Source organism: Myotis yumanensis, unplaced genomic scaffold (genome assembly GCF_028538775.1).
Source record: "Myotis yumanensis isolate MYYU_CA2020_CCGP unplaced genomic scaffold, mMyoYum1.0.hap1 SCAF_2, whole genome shotgun sequence".
Taxonomy (NCBI): domain Eukaryota; kingdom Metazoa; phylum Chordata; class Mammalia; order Chiroptera; family Vespertilionidae; genus Myotis; species Myotis yumanensis.
In genome coordinates, this window is record NW_027223753.1 from 211910006 (window position 1) to 211933582 (window position 23577).

Consider the following 23577-nt stretch of genomic DNA (forward strand, 5'->3'; position numbering starts at 1 on the left):
AAGTGGGCTGCGCAACAAATGAAAGAAGTAAGGTAAGGAGCTGATTGGTGCGTTAGCTGGGCGTAAAACATGGATAATTCAGGGCTTCAGGAAAGAGGTTTCTAAGTTAAATTTCAAGACTTTAACTGAGACATAGCTTTGGGACATTTCAAGGGCCCTGGAATGATTCAAGGATTTATTTTCTCCTCTTAAAAGAAATATTTTTAAACTAAATTAGGCCGATCTAATATACCCAAAATCACGTGGGAAGCTTTATTAAATAAAAATTAATAACTGTGTTCTGTTTAAATACTTATAAGCAATTGGTTCTAACAAAGTCCACAGTAAAATTTGCAAAAAGAATACTGGTTAAAAGTAAATTAAAAAAGGAGAAATTTTAAAATCTCTTCCACTACTATTTACAAAGTAAACCAAACGTTATTCTTTGGGCATTAAATCTCACCATTAATGAGACACCATAAGGAAAAAGAAAGTTACTTTTACTTGAGATGTATGCATTGCAGTATTGGCCAGCATGTTTCTCTCCTACTAGTTTTTCTGAAAAGCAACCAAGTTGATTGTTCTGTTTAAAAGGAAGTAAAAGTTTTTCAAAGAAACTCCCAAAATGTGGCTTAGAGATTTGCTCTAGGAAAAAAATACAGTGGGAAATGCCCTTCAGATACCTAGGAACTGGACTTAAAAACAATGTATTAGGCCTCAGAAGGTATAACTACGAAAGGATTGCCTCAAGACCTTCAGTGACTTGTAAAGGTTGTTAGAGGACATTAATTAGTTAAGACCTTATCTAAAACTCTCTGCAGGAGAAATGACAAATTTATTCGATACTTAAAATCCTAGGGAAGTTTTTATTAAGTGTATGCAAAGACCAAGAGAGTCAATTTTCTAATTTCGTGACTTGCATGTAACAGCAGTTTGCAACCACCTAAAAAATATAAATGCCAAGTGGTTTGGGGCCATCTAGAAAAGCCTGTCTCCCCTAAACCAAGGACACTTAAAAGGAAATAACTCGAATTTTGCCTCCCTAACCAAAGCTTATGTCTATATACTCAAAAAGACTGATAGCAGAAATCCAATTAGTATCATTTACTGTCCACACCCTAGGACAAATAAAGTTAGAAAATAAACCTTATCTCAGACTGATTTAAATTGACAAATTGAAATAGGTGTATGTGGCAGGGGAACTAAGACAGGCAGTGGAAGGTTACCAGAGGTTTAATATTGTCGAAGAGGCTAGTCTCTCACCTGGAGATTACTTATTATGGAAGCATTTTATCTGTGTCTGTGCTGATACTGGACCAGCCTGCATTCAGGGAAAGGTCCAAGAAGCAGGAGAGGAAAGCATTGGGTAAATGAATGCCACTGATGATGATAATTTAATGCCCCCTAGGCAGGGAAACTTCAAGCAGAGCCAGCCCTGGCCCCACCAAACAGTAGGGGTCTTATCCTTAACCCCACTGCAGCCTTTCCAGCTGGCTCAATCCCAAACCAACTTTGGAAACCTTTTACCGTGCCACCCCAGGAAGTGCAGGATCAGACCTCAGTCCCACCTCCCGGTATGTACTAACCCCAGAGATGGGGCCTCTGGCCATTGCTACAGGAGGGTATGGTCCCCTTCCCGGTCATGATGGGATTAATTTTAGGGAGGAGCAATTTGACATTGAAAGGATTTCAAGTCCTCCCTGGGGTGATAGATCAGGACTATACTGGAGAAATTAAAGTAAGGGCACAAACAATACTAACCATTATCCTGCAAATAAAGTCTTACAATTTCTCTCAGTTACTTCCTTTACCTTCAGGCATTAACCATTTTTACAGCCGGATCCAGTTCTGGAAAGACTGGATACTACTGCAGCAGGGGAGGAAAGGTCCTTCAAACCCCTTCTATTTTAGCACAACGGGTAGAAATACAAACTCTTATTTATGCCAGATTTTGCTACGGAGCCCATCAACCTATATAGCGGCGGTTCTCAACCTGTGGGTCACAACCCCTTTGGCAGTCAAACGACCCTTTCACAGGGGTCGCCTAAGACCATCCTGCATATCAGATATTTACATTACGATTCATAACAGTAGCAACATTACAGTTATGAAGTAGCAACGAAAATAATTTTATAGTTGGGTCACAACATGAGGAACTGTATTTAAAGGGCCAGAAGGTTGAGAACCACTGCCATATAGTGATCGTGCTTATGTGTAAGTATGGCCACAATTATTGAAACAGCTACTATAGGACACACTGATTCGGAGGAACTTTCAGCCTTCGAAAGGTCATTAGAGAACGACAATTTCCCTGCTTTATTGGTCATATCCGATCTCATTCAGGTCTCCCTGGTAAATGAAGCTATTGACCACCTCCTTGCTATAATGCAAAAGGCTACCCCATTTTCTCTTGCCCAGTCCTCCCATGCTTTGCATCATCAAAATGCTGCTGCCTTGCGCAAACAGTTCCGTATTTCTCGGGAGCAAGCTCGTCCAATTGTTAAGCAGTGCCCTCAGTGTGTAATCCATTGCCCTGTACAATCGTTGGGGGTTAATCCTAGGGGTCTTAGACCTAATCAAATCTGGCAAATGGATGTCACCCACATCCTGGAGTTTGGTAAGCACAGATGGGTACATGTTAATGCAGATACCTGCTCCCGCTTTATTGTTACGACTCCCCAAACAGGGAAAAGTGCCAAGCACATAATTAATCATTGCTTAGCCGCCTTTACAATACTAGGACCTCCCTTAGAGCTAAAAAACAGACAATGGACCCGCTTATGCTAGTTCTTCTTTTCAGCACTTTTGTCAGCAATATCAAATTTGTCATAAAACTGGTATCTGAAAGGGCGAGGACTACGCCCTCCATCTTACCCCAGGGTAAGGGCTACGCCCTCCATCTTACCTTGGCCATGTGCTTGGCAAGGCTTCTTCCCGGAAGCCCAAGCCTCTGCTAGCCACACCCAGGACTTCTTTAAACTAACCAATGACAATCAAGGGAAGTCGCCATAGATATGACCACATCCTGTGTAACAAGACACCGACTTGCGCCTGGCCAATCGGCAGGGCCCACAGTCCTTTCTCCTCCCCTTACTCCAACCCCCCTATAAAACCTCTCTCCACACAGAGTTCTCTCTCTGCTTCCTGCCGCTGCGTCGGTGAGGTGGGGGAGCCGAGCTAGCTCGAAAAAAGACTCTTATGCTTTTGCATCGGACCTGGCTGGCTCCCTGGTGTGGTTTCTTGGGGATCCTGAAATCTGGGCATAACAGTATCCCTTATAACCCTCAAGGTCAAGCAACAGTAAAAAGAGCCAATTGTACTCTTAAAATGCAATTGCTAAAACAAAAAGGGGGAGACGGATGTTATGTGTCACCTCAAAACAAACTCAGCCATGCTCTTTATACTTTATATTTTTTGAATTGTGATGCAGAGGGTCTTACAGCAGCCGAAAGGCATCGGGCCTCCTGTACAACAGCCGCCGCCGGGTTAGCCCGGTGGAAGGATGCACAAACCAGACAAGAGTTTTACCAGATTCAGTAATGATGTGGGGAAGAGGTTGTGTTTGTGTCTTTCCAGAAGGAGCAACACAGCCAATTTGGGTGCCAGAGTGTTACGTGCGTCACCACAAAGGGCCCAGAGAAGCTCCTTGTCCCTTCGTTCAAAAACCTGAGAGTTGCCCCGATGACAGCGATGCAGAAGAAGAAAATGAATGCTATGCAAGGGACCGAGGTGCCAACATGGGGTGAGCTGAAGAAGTTAACAACTGAAGCCCAGCAGATGATAGAAAACCAAGAAGTGGAAACCACTCCCTCAACCATGTTTCTGGCTATGCTAGCGTTGATCAGCTGCCAGTCTTCTGTAAAGTCTTGCACAGCGAAATCTGAGGACTCAGAAAATATACACCAGCAGCAAAAGAAACTTTCATTTAGTAGCTAAAAATGTTAACATATCTGTAGCTTGATTTCTCTCTTATTGCTGTGTTGCATTGGCATTGTTTTGTTATTATTTTAATAGCTAGAGTTTTGCTCTTGATGTCCAAGTTTTAAAATGTTAACATGTCTGTAGTTTGGTTTTTGCATTGGCATTGTTTTGCTATTGTTTTAATAGTCAGAGCTTTGTTCTTGATGTTTAAGTTTTATTATAGTAGCTTAAAAACAAAAGAAGGGGGAGATGTAGGGAAGCGGCTATAGCAGCGGTTCTCAACCTGTGGGTCACGACCCCTTTGGCGGTCAAACGACCCTTTCACAGGGGTCACCTAAGACCACCCTGCATATCAGATATTTACATGACAATTCATAACAGTAGCAACATGACAGTTATGAAGTAGCAACAAAAGTAATTTTATGGTTGGGTCACAACATGAGGAACTGTATTTAAAGGGCCAGAAGGTTGAGAACCACTGGGCTATAGGATTAAGCCTTGGACTGACCTGTGGCAGGACCACAAACAAGTCCCAGCCTGGAGGGCAGAGCTCTCCTAGCATAATTAAACCTGCCCTTGTAGCCCTCCCTACCTCCTTCCTAAGTAGCTAATGGGTTGTGAGAGGTGCAGCAAGTGTTGCCAAAACAAGAACCTTTGTATACATGTTAATCCACCCTTGTTTTCATCAGACTGTATAAAATAAACGCCCTGTATCGGCTCTGGGTCACTGTCTCTCCATCAGAGGACAGCTGTCCCACCCGGCCCCAGCTTTTTCCTTCTATTTCTGTCTGTCTCTTTCATTTCCTCAATCCCCAGCCACCCCTACTCACGAACCGGAGTGCTCTCTAGCCATGGTGGACACAGAAAAGAGAGAAATATTTATAGGGGCAGAGCCACCAGTGGACAGAGCCACCAGGGGACAGAGCCCTCAGGGGACAGACCCACCAGGGGACAGAGCCTGAGCAGAATGTTTCTAGGGAGATAAGTGTGTATCCCTGGGTTCTGGCCCCCACAGGCCCACTGAAGGCAGGAGCCCTTAGCATAAAGCAGCTCTGCCTTCCCAGGGGCGGAGCCATGAACAGGTACTGTCTCTGCTATGGAAGCCCCATCTTCCAAGCACACCTGGACCTGGCTGTGAGGCCCAGGTTGTGTGGCCCAAGTTGTGTGGCCCAGCCGGCCGGGCAGTAAGGAGCAGCAGTTTACTGAGCAAACGCTGCATGCCAGGCTTTGCTCTTCTAACCTGTGAGCATTACAGACACAGGCACAGCGCCTCCGAACTGGAGTAGATACCCACTGCTCATGAATTATAGATGATGGCAAGTCAGAAGGTGGCAGGTGCTTCCTCCCTTCTCCTCCACTTCCCACCCTCCGTGAGCTCCTCTGCAGGCATCACAGCTGCGGCTTCGGCTCCAGGCTGGGTTCACTGGGCCCTTCTGGGCTGGAGTGCCCCAGGGCCATGGGTGTGCCCCTCCTGGTGCCCCAGAGGCTGTGCACTGGTTAGACATGAGGCACGTCTGAATTGCAGTGAAACAAATAATTGCACAAAGTAAGGGCCCTCACAGTGTTGGAGTTAGAGGAGGCAGGTGAAAGATACGTGCTGGGAGAGGCTGGGAGAGGCAGCTGGGCTTGGAGGAAATAACTGTGGGACATGACGAACTACAAGTAAACAAGGGAGGAGGCAGGCCCTTATGTGAGCTGGAAGGTTCAGGGTCCTCCAGGGTTTGGTCTAGATCCGTGGTCAGCAAACTGCGGCTCGTGAGCCACATGCGGCTCTTTGGCCCCTTGAGTGTGGCTCTTCCTAAGCCTTAGGAGTACCCTTATTAAGGTAATAACAATGTACCTACCTATATAGTTTAAGTTTAAAAATTTGGCTCTCAAAAGAAATTTCAATCGTTGTACTGTTGATATTTGGCTCTGTTGACTAATGAGTTTGCCGACCACTGGTCTAGATGGTGGCCTTGCATCTAGATGAAGGAGCCCTGGAGCCTAAAGATACATTTTTTTGAGACATGAGGGAGGGGTGACTAGCTCCTTGCTGGGGGTCCTTCCCACCTAGGGGTATAAATCCTCTAAACTCCCAAATATCGGGGTACTCAGTTCAGTCTCAGCCAGCTGAGCTGCCCGCTCAGGGCCTCTCTGAGTGCATTGCTTTCCTACAAGCAAATCCTCGCCTGCTTTTGCTGTTACTTGTTGTCTCTTGTTTGAATTCATTCCTAAAGCAAGGTGAGAACTGGGGCGCAGAGCGCTGTCTCTGGCCAGAGATAACCTGGGCTACCGCCGACCAAAGGAACCTAAAGTCAGTGTCCCAACCTCCTCCCGGTCACGTGGAGGGTCCCTCGCCAGGCCCGATGGGTGGGACCTCTGACCTAAGGTTAAAGGCCCTGGAGCGCAGGAAAGGGTTCAGAGCCCACCTGCCCAAGGGCTAAAAAGCCAAAGACGTGGCCAGCACACCACTCCTGGGCACAAACCCAACAGAAGAGATCACTTACATCCACCAAGGCTCACGGCCGAGAATGCTCAGAGCACATTGCTCATAATAATGAAAACCTATGGTATCAGCTTTGGTCCAACTAAGAGAGAGAGAAACCACAGTCATTTGAATAGGGAACGTTTAATATAAAGAATCATTCACTTTAATAAGAGATTCGAGGGACAAGAGATTAGCAGTCAGAAGTAAAGAGAACCCAAAATACAGGAATGGCGGATCTGAGGGGAAGCCACGGCCCCTCGCACTGAGGGTGAATACTCAAGCCCCAGAGAAAGCACCCTTGCCAGGGCCGAGGTCCAGACCTCCTTGTCAAGGGCACAGCATGGCCCACCGACAGAAGAGAAGTCCCTATGGGCCTAGAGCCATTTTCACGGAGTAGTCAAAAAGTGAATTCAGAGCTAAAAGGCAATCGATTGAGAAACTGCACAAATATAAACAAGAAATTTCCATCGACAGCAGAATGGACCAATGAAATGTTCCACAGCCATAAAAACAACAAAACAAAAACTGTTGACCTACCACCACATATCCCTCTGACAGACATGTGTTGAGTGAAGAGAGCCAGATGCGAAAGAGTCCATACTGAACCATTTAAGTGACGTTGAAAACCAGGCAAAGAGTTTCAATGATGACGGGAGTCAGAAGAGCCGGGACCTTTGGTGGGGGATTAACCAGGAAAGAGCGCAAGGACCCTTGTGGAGAGCTGGATATATTCTATTCTTGAGCTGGGTGGTGGTCACATGTTACATGTGGGTGTAGACACATGTTAGCATTTATTGAGCCATATAGCTAAGATCTGTACATTCTGCTGTAAGTTATACCACACTAATATTTTTTAAAAATATTTTAATTAAAAATAAACCTCTAAAAAAGTGATATTTCTGTAGAATTGCCCCAACTTAGGTGAGCACACATTTGATGATTTTTTCCCACAATGCATTTCATGAGCCCATGTATCACAGCACAGACCAGACCTGTTCTGTGCCCAGGTCTTACTTTATAAAGGGACTGAGTGAAAGACACATGCAGCTCAGTGGCAATAGTGGTGCGATTTGGCACCAGGTACACAAACGCTCTGGACCTGTGTCCTCATCTCCTACTGGGTATTCACACCTCCCTCACAGGGGGGCTGGAAGGCATCAGATGCTGGGCAGTAACTACTCGGTCTAGCCCTAGCCGGTTTGGCTCTGTGAATAGAGCATCGACCCACGCACTGAAGGTTCCCAGGTTCAATTGCGGTCAAGGACCTTGGTTGCAGGTTCCCCAGCCCTGGTCGGAGTGTGTGCAGGAGGCAACCAATCAATGTGTCTCTCTCACGTCAATATTTCTCTCTGCCTCTCCCTCTCCCTTCAAATCTCTCTAAAAATCCAGGGGAAAGTATCCTCGGGTGAGGATTAACAACAACAAAATTACTGTCTGACTTCTTACGAGACTGTGCCCTTTTAGTAGGATGGGTGGCACTCAGTGATGTCAACCCGGTTCTCCCCTTCAAGTCCCACCTTGCTAGAGCATTCTGCCCACACGGTCCCAGTCACAGACAAGCAGGGTGCACTGTCCACAGGGTGACCCGAGCCCCAAGGAGAGCAGGAAGCGTGGTCTGCAAGTTGCCCCAAGAGCCTCATCCTGGCTGGTGGCTACACCCAGGCCACACCTGCAGAGAGCCCGAGGGCACCTGGAGAGGGAACACAGCCCAGGGCCACCAGAGAAGAACAGCACGTAACCTCTTGGAGAGGCAGCGAGAGGAACAGAATGGATCCTCCTACAGTTTGCTGGGGAAGTGACTTCTCCCCAAAGGCAGTTAAGGAGCCACCAGCCCTACACAGACATTTTTATATCATGGATCTTATTTTTAAATATATTTTTATTGATTTCAAGGAGGAAGGAAGAGAGAGCAAGAGATAGGAACATCAATGATGAGAGAGAATCAGCTGCTTCCCACACCCACCCTACTGGAGATCAAGCCTGTAACCCGGGCATGTGCCCTGACCAGGAATCGAACTGTGACCTCCTGGAACATGGGTCAATGCTCAACCACTGAGCCATGCTGGCTGGGCTATATCATGGATCTTTTAACACAGTTCATAAAATAAAACACATTGGATTACAAAGAAAATCAACTATGTTGAAATAAAGCTATCAAGTTGTTTTCAAAGTCCGCCAGGGGAATGTTCTGTGATGGAGGGCACTTCTGCACTCACATATCCAACCATGACCTCCAGCTCCACGTCTAGTCTCTACCGCGTTTTGAAGGCAGAAGAGCTGTGTCCGCATTTAGAAACGCCCCCAACTATTGTGATGTGAAATGCTGGTGACTTCTTCCACTACTGTGTGGGCCCGTGCCTGTTATGGGCTGACTGTGTCCCCCGTGAATTCATATGTTGGAGCCCTGAACCCAGGACCTCCGCATGAGACCTTTATATGGAGATCAGAAATTGACCAAGTCACATGGCGGTCAGGAGAGTGGCCCTAATCCAGGTAAGACTGGTGTTGTAATTAAAAAGGGACATTTGGACACGGATGGGGAGAGTGTCATGTGACAATGAAGGCTGAGATAGGGGCGATGCTCCCACAAGCCGAGGAACCCCAAGATGGCCAGCAACCACCGGAAGCTGGGGGAGAGGATGGGACAGAGGCTCCCTCACAGCCTCTGGAGGAACCAGCCCTGCCCACACCTTGGTCTCGGACCTCCATCCTCCAGACTGTGAGGCAACGAAAACCTGGTGTCTAAGCCCCGCAGTGGGTGGCGCTGTGCAGCCCGGGAAACGTGCCCACAGTCGTGATGGCAGAGGTGGGAAACTTCAGAACATGGCATCTCCAATCAAACCAAGCGACTGAGGAGATGGGGCCCAGGGATTCATACCGATGATCACGGGTCTCGGGATCAGTGAGGGAGAGCTTTAGGGAGGCGTTTCCGGGATGGACATTTTAGGCAGCTCAGCGACTATAACAAAATACCACAGACTAGGCGGCTATACAGCAGACTTTATCTTCTCACAGCTCTGGAGGCTGGAACTGGGAGACCAGGCTGCCAGCATGGTGGGGTTCCGGCGGCAGCCCTCTTCCTGGCTTGCCACAGCCTCCCTCCCACTGTCCTCAGATGGGAGGGGTAGAGGGGTGGAGGGAGAGAGAGAGGATGAGAACATGTGCTCCAGGGCCCTCTTCAGTTCTTGGATCTCTTTTTTTGTTTTTTAGTATATATATTTTTTATTTCAGAGAGAGAGAGAGAGAGAGAGATAAAAACATCAGTGATGAGAGAGAATCATTGATCGGCTGCCTCCTGCACCCACACTGGAAATCGAGCCCGAAACCCTGGCGTGTGCCCTGACCGGGATTTGAACTGTGGCCTCCTGGCTCATAGCCCAATCCTCAAACACTTACCCTAATGCCCCACCCTCATGACCTCATCTAAACTGATTTACCTCCCAAACACCCCAACTCCAAATACTGCCACACACAGGTGAATTTGGGGAGGGGACCCATGCCGTCCACAGCAGGGACCCTCTCCCGCACTTACTGAGCACCTACGATGTGATGCTGCTCAGGGTGAGGAGCTCGGGGTCTCCTTGGGTCTCCCTCAGTCACATGACCTCCCTCTGCAGAGGAACTCACTCTTCTCCAGGCTTCAGTGAGGCTTCCCCCCGGGAGGCTCCATTTCCGGACCTTCCAGACCTCATTCTCCCGGACTTGGAGGAGACCACAGCCACAGACAGGCCGTGAGGGGACCTGCATGTGCTAAGGGGTCTGTCCTGCTGAGGTTCTGCCCTTGCTCTGCAATCTACCCCCTGCTGAAGCTTCCTCCACCATTTTATTTTAAGTGCCTTTACTTGCCACTCCCAAACCTTAAAACACCAAGAGCATGACTCAAGGGTTTGCAAGTGGACCCTTTTAGACCTCAGAAGCATCCTTTTCTGAACATTTTATCTGCAACATCAAAAGGAACAAAAATCCAAAACCAGTTTGGCTCAGTGGATAGACCTTCGGCCTGCGGACTGAAAGGTCCGAGGTTCGATTCCGGTCAAGGGCATGTACCTGGGTTGCGGGCACATCCCCAGTAGGAGGTGTGCAGGAGGCAGCTGATCGATGTTTCTCTCTCATCGATGTTTCTAACCCTCTATCTCTCTCCCTTCCTCTCTGTAAAAAATCAATAAAATATATATATTTTTTAAAAAGGAACAAAAAGAGGGCATCCATAGATTCAGAAAGGCCCATCTACAATGACCTTTTTTTAAAAAAAAATATAAGTTTTCAATTACTTTAATAAGCTAAGAACGCGGGCCTTTCCTCTGACCAAAAACTAAACAAATGATTAACATAAAAAAGGACACAGCAGAATATGCCCAAAGGACCTGATACAATCAACCACATGAGGAAAAGCTGAAAACTCTGGGAAAGGTCTTGGTTGCCTGGGTCTGGGGAAGCAAAGGAAGGTCGGCACTCTCTTTATTGTGTGATTTTTTGTTGTTGTTGTTAATCCTCATCGAGGATATTTTTTCCATTGTTTTCTAGAGAGAATGGAAGGGAGGGAAGGAGGGAAAAGAGGAGAGGGAGGGAGGGAAGGATACAGAGAGAGAGAGAGAGAAACATCAATGTGAAAGAGACACCCAATTGGTTGCCCCAAGCCCAGGGATCAAACCTGCAATCGAGGTTCGTGCCCTTGACCTAAGGGAGCCCACGACCCTTCAGTGCGAGGGCCAACGCTCTGACCACTGAGCAGCACCGGCCAGGGCAGGAAGGACCTACTCCTCAGCCCCATATCAAACACCTTGCAAACAAACACAAGCGCTTTCTCTCAAAGCACATTTTCTCCCCGGTGATTCTGGACACTGTGGCGCGAACAGTAGAGCCACAGAACCCAGGCAGCTTGACTGGCCTCCGTGAAGAATGTGAGAGTGATAGGAATTCAAACCCCAGGACCAGAGCAGAGAAGGAAGAGAAATTAACTGAAACAGGGGCGTGTGGTCATTCTGGAAATTCTGATCTGCTCGGATTTCAATTATATGAAGGTCCCTAAACAAGAGGCCATGGGAAGTTCAGGTTGAAGGTGTTGCCTGCTATGCATGTTAGCTCTATGGCCTGAAATGTCATTGCTTGACAAACAAGTCCAGCCGGTCTTTAAATGGCAACTGACCCATCCACCGAACTCCTCACGAATCAGCTCACGCCCTGACTTACCTGTGTCAGCTGACCTGCCCCTGCCTCCACCCTCAGGCCACACTGGTTCCCGCTCAGCTCCCAGAGCAGACCTGGTCTTTCCTTCCTGTGCACCTGTCCCTCACATCTCCTTCTCCTCCCCCCTACCCCCTGCCACCTGCCCCACTTCTGCTCAGCTAGCTCTAGCCTACCCCTCCCTGTCTAGCCATTTATCTACTACTCATTGCACCCATTGTGTGGTGTTTTATCAATTCCATTAATGGGATCAGAGTTTATTCTCTCTTTGTGCAAACCTTACTAGTAGACTACCGTCCACCTTTCCCACTGGTCAATAACCCCGGAGGACAGGGCATTTTTCTGTGTTGTTCACCATTGTAGGGTCCCGACACACAGGAACTTGGCAGCTAGAAGCCCAAAGGAAAGTCCTGAACGGCCCATGAGAGATGCCCGCATCTCCAGAGGCTGAAGCAGGGTCTGTGCAAGGGAATACATTGTCCTACAGGAAAACAAAGGCTTGCTTCACACGCCTTCACCTCGGGATGGAACTGCTGTACAAACTTTTCCGTGCACTTGGTATTTTTGCTTTATGTACATTTCATAAGACTTTAATTATGTCTCAGCAGAAACAGAGCCCAGCTTATTTCAATGGAAGAGGAAGCAATATCAAAACATCAAGAGTTCCGCCCACTGTTCACACTGAGGAGGCTGTTGAGAGAGTTAAAAAATGGAAGCCAGGCTACTCTGATGGGAAGGGGAATACACAGCCGTGTATACACAGCCGTGCAGAGAAGAAGACAGGGAATTATGGGTACATGCAGAGTACTGATCCCAGAGTTTGCCTGTTGGTCCCAGGACGTAGGTATGTTAAGAGGAGGGACCCTAGCCGTTGTGGCTCAGTGCTGGAGTGTCGGCCTGAGGACCAAAGAGTCCCAGGTTCGATTCTTGTCAAGAACACATACCTTGGTTGCAGGCTCCTCCCTGGCCCGGGCCCTGGTCAAGGCACCAATCTATGTGTTTCTCTCACATCAATATTTCTCTCTGTCTCCCTCTCTCTCCCTCTCTCTAAATATCAATGGAAAAATATCCTCGGGTGGGGATTAACCAAAAAAAAAAAAAAAAAAAAGATGGAAGATGATCTTTGTTCAGAAAACAGTGCATATACAAGATCAAAGCACAGTTGTCCAGGCACAGACTTCCAATTCACACGCCTGCCAATAGCAGTTGTGACTCTCAGAAGCGGCTAACCCTCCGCAGACCCTCCTGACTCACACACTCCCCCTGGCTAAGATCGTCACAGGGCATATGAACAGAACCAAGACACAGGTGCTCAGAACATTCCCTCTCCAGCGCTCGGGATCACTGCGCAATTTGCTTCCAGCTCACCCCCATTCACTTCACTCAAATCTGACTAAGAGTACACAGGTTTCACTAAAGACAGCTTTGGCAGGAAAACCACAGATTTTAATGTGAAATGATTCACAGTGAAAATATGACACTTCTTAAAAGCTCGTTAAAATGGTTAAATGCTGGTGGGTTTGTTAGAGAGTCCCACAGTCGCACTTAACAGTTTTTTCGCTGGTATCTGGCTTTGAGTGCAGTTGTTACAGAACAAACTGGGGCCATCCTATATAACAAAAAGATAATATGCTAATTAGACTCAACAGCAGAACAACCATCCAGACAACCTTCCGGACAAATCCAGGGCTGCAAGGGCCGGCTGAGGCAGGTGGGGCTGCAAGGGCTGAGCCCTTTGCACGAATTTCATGCATTGGGCCTCTAGTTTTCCTATAAAAACTAAAGTTGTTGAGCCCTAAGAATTTTATTGAGAATGAATTTTACCAATAAAAAGAACAAAACATATCAATTGGAGAAACAAGAAGTCAAAGTTAGACAAAAATAAGTGACTTCTAAGCACCACTTTCAAACCCTCATCATTTTGTTTTTAAAGCAGCATTTCCATTATGCTAACTGCATTCACTTCTGAATGGTAATGTAGCTGTCCACAGACTTAAGAGAAAAACAATAAGCCATCATCCTGGCCATATAGCAATAAAACTAGGAATTAACACTAATTTTGATTAAGAGCATAAAAAAGTCTCAACCACTTAGAAATAAAGAAACGTATGAGGTCAAAGGAGATACTAAATATGCAATAACAGATTACTTATAAAACAGGTGAAAACACTAGATACAACTTTTCAGGATGTGTTCAAAGCTGCTTTTAGAGGCAAATGCATAGTCTTAAGTATTTTCATTATTAAAGAAAAGAAAGAAAACAATTAAGCCCTCAAAGAATTTTGGAAACAAAAAAAAAATTATAGAAAATAGGAATAATAAAATTAAATGCAGGATTAAGTTTATTTAAACATTAAAACAAAATATTGCTGATAAATATGCACATACCCTCTCTTTAAAATGGGCTAAGCTCTAACATATCCAATAAATACAGAAAGTGGGCAGAAGAAAAATAAAATGAGAACTGACCGTGGGAAATGCTACATAGAGAAGATAATCAAGATGTTAGGAGTCCAGTGTTTGGAATCCAAGAGAACTGGGTCAGATCCTAAGTCTGACACTTGTTAGTTATGTGACTGTAGGCATACTTACCTTCTTAAGACAAGAAGAATGAAAAACTTTTAAAATGAGAAAACAATACTAACTTCCTCCTAAAGTTCTTGTGAAAGTCAAGTAAGTGCTTCATGGTACCAGGAACCAGTAAGCTCTCAGGCAACAGTCGATCATTCCTAAGACTTCTGTGATGTTAGTTTGCTTGGTTCACAAGGTCCTACAATCCCCTCTGACATATGCTCTGGATACCATCACTTGACTTGGTCCCATTGGGTCCACTGTGCAAGGTAACACTTGTGATTTCGTCTTCAAAATCATGCCACTTACAAAAACTGCTGAAAGGTCAAATTCTTCCAAATTTGACGTGGAACTGACATGGCAGGATCTGGTGAGGAGGCAGGTGATGTGGAGTGACTTGACAAGGGTCAAATGTGTCCAAAAACTGTGTCCTTACAACATAGTTGTGTGCTTTAAGAAAAGTCTCCTACTAACATGTACAGAGGTGAGCTCTTTAGAATCTGTCTGCATAAACGGAGACATTGAAATGGCAACAGTGAGACAACATCTAGGAACAGAACAATGACAAGCAAAGAACAGAATTTAGAAAACAAGAGTCAGGAAGGGGAAAAATGGAGGTGAAAAGGGATCAATTGGATACATAAGAGAAAAACCAGGTGAATGTCCCAATAGTGGTTAAGACCTACACTTCCTGTGTCCCAGCTACTGTGCTGAGCCCTTTTCATGTGATTACTCAGTGTCACAGAAAAGTGTCCCAGGAACCAACGGAGGGGGTCATCATCAGTGTCAATCCTACAGGAAACTGTGGAACCAGAAACTCTCTAAATTCCAAAGGCAACTTCATTGGAGTGATTATGGCTCAAGTCAGAGAGCAAATGACAATCCTTTGGGAAGATAAAGAAGGCGATCGAAGGCAGTTGGCTTCAATAAAACTTTCCATACAGCAGCTAAAGAGACAAGGATCCAAAAAGTGGGATGTGGCTGCTGGAGAACTCCTATGCATTCCTCAGAACCCTGCTCAGGCACCACTACTCTATGTACGTTCCGTTCTCATCTTGTCTTCCCCAGAACTGATCATTCCCCTCTTCCCTGGACTCTCTTAGCACACTATAACGTCCATTGCAGTGCTGATTCTGCATTTTGCTTTCTTGTGGCTGACTCCTTGACTAGACTATGAGCTCCTCATGGTCAGAGACTGGTGCTCCTTTATGTATCCTCAGGGTCCCACTGGGAGCAAGTAGGCAGGTACTCAGTGAATATTTGTTGCATTAAAAAAAAAAAAAGGTGTGGGAAGGGGTGGGAAGAAATAGGGCTGTTCAGTCAAGCCCGAGAACAGGACAAACTAGGATATCAACAAGTTATGACTAGTGGAGAACTATGGTGGAAAGGAGAAACCGGAAAAGAAATGGCACTCAACATCTTTCCCAGAACTAACGTTCATGATAGTAAGAGTATCTTATCTGTTAACAGGCTGGGGTTCACCAACAACAAAAAACCAAACAACCTGATTTTTTTAAGTGAGCAAAGGACTTGAACAGACATTTCTCCCCAGGCAACCGGGGGGGGGGGGGGGGGGGAGATGGGGGAGGGGGGTGCAGGCGGGAGAAGAGGCTATCAAGGAACAAGCAGTGTTTCGTGGCCATGAAACCAGGATGCAGTCCTGGCAGAAAATCAAGTAGAAATTTGATCAGAAGCCCAGCCCAATGGACAAACAAGCATCCTGGGGAGGCCAAGGGTTCCCCTGAGACATGGGGGCCTGGCTCTCGGCCCAAGGCCAACGCCATGCCCAGGAAGGAGGTGTGCATCCCTCAAGCCCGGCCAGCATTGGGCTGAGCTGGCCCGAGTCTGCAGTTGGGTAGGAAAGGATGGAGACTGTCACCCGTGTGGCCAGGGATACAGAAGCTCATAAAATCAGAAATGAACGGCGGTCCTTGTTTAGTCAAAGTACCTACCTGGAAACCCTACAAAAGAAAGGGTGCCCAGTGTCTGGAAAAACCTCTGCAAAGAAAACCCTGTCCTTGTCGATTTGCTGAGGCGACGGCTTAGGGAAATATCTGTACACGCCGCGTTGCATTTCCAGGAGCTAAATTATCAACAGACCTCACATGGACGTCCTCACTGCACGTATCTGGGTTTAATTATTTTTTAACGTACCTAACAAAGGACCAGATTAAGATGAACGGACTTGAAAACAGAAGTATACGATTGGGTAACCACTGTGCTATACACCTGAAAGCGATGCAAAATACTGACTGTAAGCTGTATTTGAAAAATATTAAATGCAAACTGTAACTGCTATGCAGTCACTCCTTAAAAGGGAGACACATATTTTTTTACCAGGCTGTACTAGATCCCCAGGAGTGACGTCTCTTACAGCTGGAAGCTTGTACCTTTTGACCCCTTCACCCATTTTGCCCACCTCCAACCCCTGCCTTGGGCAACCACCAATCTATCTCTGTGTCTGTGAGTTCAGTTTTGTCTTGTCTTGCTAGACTCCACATATAAGTAAGATTTCCAGTATTTGTCTTCCTGTCTGACTTATTCACCGAAAGGAAGGTATCGTGTTCTCCCGTTGAAGCAATCTGCCTATTACATGTACCTGTTTCAGAAGAAACGCCATAAAAGGTGGGCAGGTATAAGACTATATAACGTATTGAAGTAGTTTATTACTTGTAAGGATGGGCAGAATCAACATGCATTCCCCCACTAATGTAAGTCTATAAAACAGCAGCCTTCCCCACCCCCAGCACTCACTGGAATATGACCCTCTCCAGATCTCTATCCTCATTAAATTCTCCTCCTCCTTCTCACGAAACAAGGGCAGAAGTAGTACATGAGGGAGACGCCAAGATGGGAGGTGATGTTCATATTTACAAAAGGTGATTTTTTTCAAAAGTCCGTCATGCTAATATAAAGAGTGAAAAATGACTTCACAACATCTGATTAACGGGAGGTTTAAGAAGGGTTTTCTATTACTGGGAAGCTATATTTATCGCCAAAAAGTCAGAAACCTAAACACAAAACAGTGAAACCAAAACAGAATTTAAAAAAAGTTAGCCCGGTCAGCATGGCTCCGTGGTTGAGGGTAGACCTCTGAATGGGGAGGTCACAGTTTGATTCCTGGTCAGGCAGGGCACATGCCCAGGCTGCAGGCTTGATCCCCAGTGTGGGGTGTGCGGGAGGCAGCGAACCCATAATTCTCTCTCATCATTGATGTTTCTATTTCTTTCCCTCTCCTTTCCTCTCTGAAATCAATAAAAATATATTTTAAAAATTAAAAATGCAATATTTACGGGGCATATTTCTCTCTCTCTCTCTCTCTCTCTCACTCACTCATTCACACACACACACACACACACAAAACACTGGTATAGATATTGCCAAAAATGTTGATTACAAAATCTGAAGGCTAAGGGCTAGGAGGAGGGGAGGAAGGGGAGGGGGGAATGGGAGATACCTGTAATACTATCCTATATAATGAAACCCTAATATGCAAATTAACCAAACGGTGGAACGACCAGTTGCTATGATGCACACTGACCACCAGGGGGCAGATGCTCAATGCAGGAGCTGCCCCCTGGTGGTCAGGCTGATGGGTGGCAAGCACAGTAGCCTCTCCCACCTCCGTGGCAGCACTAGGACCCCTCGGGGATGTCCACCTGAGTGGGCCTAACCCAAGGCATCCTGGACTGCGAGAGGGCACAGGCCGGGCTGAGGGACCCTTCCCCCTCCACCCCCACCCAGTGCATGAATGTTGTTCACTGGGCCTATAGTCAACAATAAAAAAGATCTATTTTTTAAAAATCTGCAGGCACCTTACTGCATTTAGTTATAACCCAAAGAGTCTCCCCTCTGGTCTTCTCCACAAAGTCAAACACCTCCTGCCACTCCTTAGTGAAGAGATGTCACTTCACCATCGCCCGCCAGCCCCCACGACCCCCACCCTCTGCAGGGAACTGTCAGTGCAGAGTGCTGGAGAGCTGTTGTTTTCAGGTTGGATTATTCATTGTTGTGAGATGTTAATTCCCTCACCTCCTGTTTGTACTGTGCCCGCTGAGTAGCACAACTTCCTCCTGTCGTTCTGCCATTTGGTTGATTTGCATATTAGGCTTTTATTATATAGGACTAGAGGCCTGGTGCACAAAAATTTGTGCACTCGGGGCCGGGGGGGTGGGTCCCCCAGCCCGGCCTGTGCCCTCTCAAAGTCTGGGACCCCTCGGGAGATAACGACCTGCTGGCTTAGGCCTGCTCCCGGGTGGCAGAGGGCAGGCCCAATCCCTAAGTGCAGCCCCTGGTCAGGCTCAGAGCAGGGCCGATTGGGGAGTTGGGGCGCCGCCCTGTCATGCACAGAGCAGGGCGGATCGGGAGGTTGCAATGCCATCCTCAGTCACGCTCAGGGTAGACTGATTGGGGGGTTGGGGCACCGCCCCCTGTCACACTCAAGGCAGGGTCAATGGGGAGGTTGCGGCGCCACCCCCTGTCACGCACAGAGCAGGGCCCATTAGGGGGTTGGGGTGCTGTCCCCTGTCACGCACAGAGCAGGGCCCATCAGGGGTGTTGGGGCTCCGTACCCTGTCACGCACAGAGCAGGGCTGATCAGGGGGTTGAGGAGCTCCCCGCTGTCACTCACAGAGTAGGGCCGATAGGGGAGTTGGGGCACCGCCCCCTGTCACACACAGAGCAGGGCGGATCAGGGGGTTGGGGCGCTGCACCCTGTCACACTCAGGGCAGGGCAATGGGGAGGTTATGGCTTTACCCTGTCACACACAGAGCAGGGCCCGTGGGGGGCGGGGGCGGGTTGGGGCACCGCACCCTGTCACACACAGAGCAGGGCCCATGGGTGGGGGCGGTTGGTGCACTGCACCCTGTCAAACACAGAGCTGCAGGGCAATCAAGGGATTGGGGAGCTCCCCCCTATCAGGCACAGAGCAGGGCAGATAGGGAGGTTGTGGCCCCGCCCCCTGTCACACACAGAGCCACAGGGCGATCAGGGGTTTTGGGCGCTGCCCCCTGTCACGCTGATCCCGGTGCCGGGAGGCATATTACCCTTTTACTATATAGAATAGAGGCCTGGTGCACGGGTGGGAGCTGGCTGGTTTGCCCTGAAGGGTGTCCTGGATCAGGGTGGGGGTCCCCACTGGGGTGCCTGGCCAGGCTGGCTGAGGGGCTGAGGGCTGTTTTCCGGAAGCAAGTGACTGAAGCTTCCAACCGCTCCTTGTTTTCTTTTTTTTTTTTTATTCTGGGCCAGCTTTAGCTCTGAGGCCTCGCTGCTGAAAACATTGATACAATGTTGCTAAAGCCCGGCTGACTGAAAGCCGGTTTCTGGGCTTTTGTTTATTTTCTTATTTGCAACATAGTAGATAGTTGCTTAGAGTTGCAACTGAGAGGCCGGAAAGTGAGGAGGGGAATGTTGGAGTCCGTAGTCACTGAAGCAAGCAAGCCTCATGTTCGCTTCCAGCTGCCTGGCTGCCGGCCGCCATCTTGGCTGACAGTTAATTTGCATATACTCACTGATTAGCCAATGAAAAGGGTAGTGGTCGTACGCCAATTACCATGTTTCTCTTTTATTAGTGTAGATAGTATTACAGGTATTTCCCATTCCTGTGTGGTGTGATAAGGTAACACTTCATAAATGACTACATCAGTATCAATTTATCAATTTTTAAAAAATACATAAATAATCCAATAAAAATGAGGGAAGGACCTGAGTAGACATTTTCCCATAGAACACACACAAATGCCCAACAGGTATATGAAAAGGTGCTCAACAGCACTAATGACCAGGGAGATGCAAACAAATCCCCAATGAGGTATCTACCAGGATGTCTACTGTCAAAAAGACCAGAGATAACAGGTGGAGAGGATGTGGAGAAAAGGAGCTCTTGTGCGCTGATGACGGGAATGTAAACTGGCCCAGGCACTACAGAAAACAGTACAGAGGCTCCTCAGAAATTGAAAGCAGAACTACCATAGGAGCCGGCAACCCCACTCCTGGGCATATAATTCGAAGAAAACGACACACCTCAGAGATTTCTGTACTCCCATGTTCGTTGCAGCATTACTCCTAACAGCCAAGGTGTAGAAACAACCTAAGTGTCTACGGATGAATGAACAGATCAAGAAAATGTTGCGTAATCTACAAGGAACTATTATTCAGTCTTTAACAGAGACGGAAACCTTGCGGGTTGCCAACACGTGGATGGACAGGAGGGCATCGCGCTAAGTGAAATGAGCCGTACATACAAAGACAAGTACTCCATTACTCCATGGTGCCACTTACATGTGGAATAATAATAATAAATAAAAAAGGTCAAACTCATAGAAACAGAGGAGGGGGCTAAGGCTGGGAAAATACGGAGAGGTTCTGAGGATCCTGGGCCGGACATGGGACCACTTTACAACCCTGTGTTGTATAACCGAAATGTGCTGAGAGTAGAACTAAAATGTTCTCTCTCTCTCTCTCTCTCTCTCTCTCACACACACACACACACACACACACACACACACACGAAAAAATGAATACACTGGTAGATCAGGTTTGAAGAAATCTGGTCTGTCACCATTTTCTTTTCCTTAATATAAACAGAATAAAAGGACCACAAGCCTGCAGTACACGTCCTCGGAAGTGCTCCCAAGTCAAAAACGAACAAGGCCAGCCAACGCCAGCCCCCACCCTCGCCAGAGTCCCAGGGTCAGCACCTCCGGGGGACCCCGGCGTCCCCCTACCCCCACCACCAGCAACTCCGGCCCCTAAATCTCCTGCCTTCCACCCCTGAGGCCCTGCGCCCCCACGCCCCCACCTCCTGCATCCCCCGCCTCCTCAGAGTCCCCGCGCGCCCCCGAGTCCCCCCGCGCGCCCCCGAGTCCCCCCACGCCCCCACCTCCCCGCGCGCGCGCCCCCACCTCCTGCGTCCCCCGCGCCCCCGCGCTCCGCACCCTCAGAGCCGCGGCCCTGCGCCCCCACCTCCTCCGGCCCCCCGTGCCCGCGCGCCCACCCCGGCCCCGCGCCCTGCACCTCGGGCCCTGGCGGTGCGCCCGCACTCCCTCTGCGGTCCGCCGGCTGCAGGAGTAGGAAGCTCAGAGCCCCTCCGGCGCCAGCGGAGCCCGGCCTGGGGGGTCCGGGGAGGAGCTGAGTCCCGGCCTGCGCCCCGGTCCTGCGCCGCTCACACCTCCGCGCAGCACCTGGGGGGAGGCCCAGCGGGCAATGTGCACCCTGAATCTGATAGGTGAGGAGGCTGGCGATGACGGCGAGGGGCGGGGGACGGTGGAGGGCCACACGCTGCGCCCTGCGACTGTGGGGCGGAGGAGGGTGGAGGGACGCCCCAATCCCCTCCACCGCCCACCCCCTGCGCGGGGCTCAGAGAAGCCGCAGGACCCGGCTCCAGCGCCCAGGAGGCGGCAGGAACCGTATGCAAAGTTCCCCTCCGTGGCCTCCGGGGAAGAGCATCCTTCCCTGAGCGCCAGGCGCTCGCGGTGTTGGAATTTGCCCGTGTCCCTTAGGGCTTAGCGGGTTCTTGGAGCGCACCCCCTACCCTCCCGGGGACGGATCCAGAGTTAACTTTCTAACACTCACTGTGCTCGGGAAGCAGCGCGGCCCTGTGCTCCCCGAAGCCCTGATGCCTCCCTCCTTTCAGGAAAGAGGCTTTTTCATAGCAAACGGTTTGTGTGTAGCAATGAGTCAAGGTCAGATGAGCGAAGGGGGAGTTATGGGGGCTGCCTAATCCTTAGAGAACCGAATGAAGTAGGTACTCTTCCAATTCCCGTTTCACAGATGAGAAACTGAGGCACAGAGAAGCTAAGAGGCATGATGAGTAGTGACATCTGTGGACGAAAGGGGCCGCATGCTAACCTGACAAGCTCAGGGGAGGCCTGCATGGCGGTCTTGCAAACTCAGAGACCTAAAGTAACCACAAAGGATGGTCTGAAATTATGTGCCACCTCCAGTGGGAGGTGTGCGGGAGGCGGCCGATCGATGTTTCTCTCTCATCGATGTTTCTGGCTCTCTGTCTCTCTCCCTTCCTCTCTGTAAAAAATCAATAAAATACATTTTAAAAAAAAAAAAGAGCACCTACCTACCTGGGTTGCAGGTTTGATCTCTCATATGGGAGGCAACCAATTGATGTGTCTCTCTCTCCCCCCTTCCTCCCATCCACTCTCTCTAAAAATCAATGGAAAAAATATCTTCCGGTGGGGATTAATAAATTTTTTAAAAAAAGAGTTGGAGAAATACACGGACATTGATGAAGATGGAATTCTTGGCAAACTCTCCGAAGAGGAACTGAAACACTTGGGAAATGTTCCTGATGACCTAGATCCCCACTCCCCACCCCCACCCCGGAGTGCCCTGCCACCAGCTGGATTCCAACAGAAACAGCAGACAGGGAGCAGCCACCAGCCCATCTGACCCTGAGCACCTCCCTCCTCATGTCCCTGGACAAGGAGGCTTTGGACTAGGGAGACAGGGAAGACCCTGCCTTCCCCGGAAAAAAGAAAGGGAGAGAAACTGCTTCACCAGAGGAAGCGGTAAAGGAGAAAGCGTGACCCGGGATCCAGATCTGGGAGAAACTTTAGCCAGAGCCTCCGACACTGAGCTCTACACAATGTGCTCAACAATCTAAAGTTTGGTGAAGAAACATCCCATATCAAGGGCCTGGGAGACATGTGGGCAAAGGTGAAAGATCAAGCCTGTGTTTGAGCAACCACCCAACCCCACAGAGGTGGAAGTAAGGCTGCAGCTGGAAGCCGCCATCCCAGCCTCCAAGAAGCCAATCTCCACAGCGGGACACTCCAGTTCCGACCCTCGAGGAACTGGCAGATGCTCTGGAGACCAACATGCATGTAACTCGCAGCCCGCAGCAATGGCCCTCGGGCAATCACTGTTGCAGAGACTCTGAAAGGAAACGAGACCTAGGAAAGCCCAAACATAGAACCCCATTTTCTAAGAGGAACTCGGATCCCGGCCCTGTAGAGGCACCAAGAGGAAATGACTCCTTGACCCAAACCAAGATGGACAGCCAGGGACAACAGTCGGAACAGCCGTAGAGACGGATATTGCCCAGATGCTCCCGGAGAATTCGGGGATCCTTGGATTTGGATACCAGTTTACCAAGCAAGGGCCACGAGCAAGGTGGCGGCTGCCCTCACAAAGAGTAATGAGCTGGTTTGTGAAAAGTGAGTTGAAAGAGACCAAGGGTCAATTTCCACAAGAGGCGAAGCTTCACCCCAGCGGCCATTTAAAAAGGAACAAAAACTCTTCTTCTGAAACAGGAACAGAGGGTCTGGTGCCGGTGGGATCCTGGTGTGCGGGGATGACACCAGAGGAGGTGTGGGCGCAGGGCCGGGGCTCTGAGGGTGCAGAGACAATAAATAGCGCGGTTGAATCTTGGTGGTTTCATTGTCCGCATGGCCGGCGATCGGAGAGGGCGACAGGCCTAACGCCTTGAAAAAATCGC

General features: G+C 48.6%; 1 protein-coding gene and 1 pseudogene across 1 annotated transcript in view; one reads left to right on the forward strand and one right to left on the reverse strand.

Moving 5' to 3' along the window:
• Positions 1-23577, reverse strand: part of B3GALT5 (beta-1,3-galactosyltransferase 5) — a 63796-nt gene that overhangs the window by 4210 nt on the left and 36009 nt on the right. The gene's annotated exons all lie outside the window — the stretch shown is intronic.
• Positions 22245-23284, forward strand: LOC139002717 (tropomodulin-2 pseudogene; annotated as a pseudogene).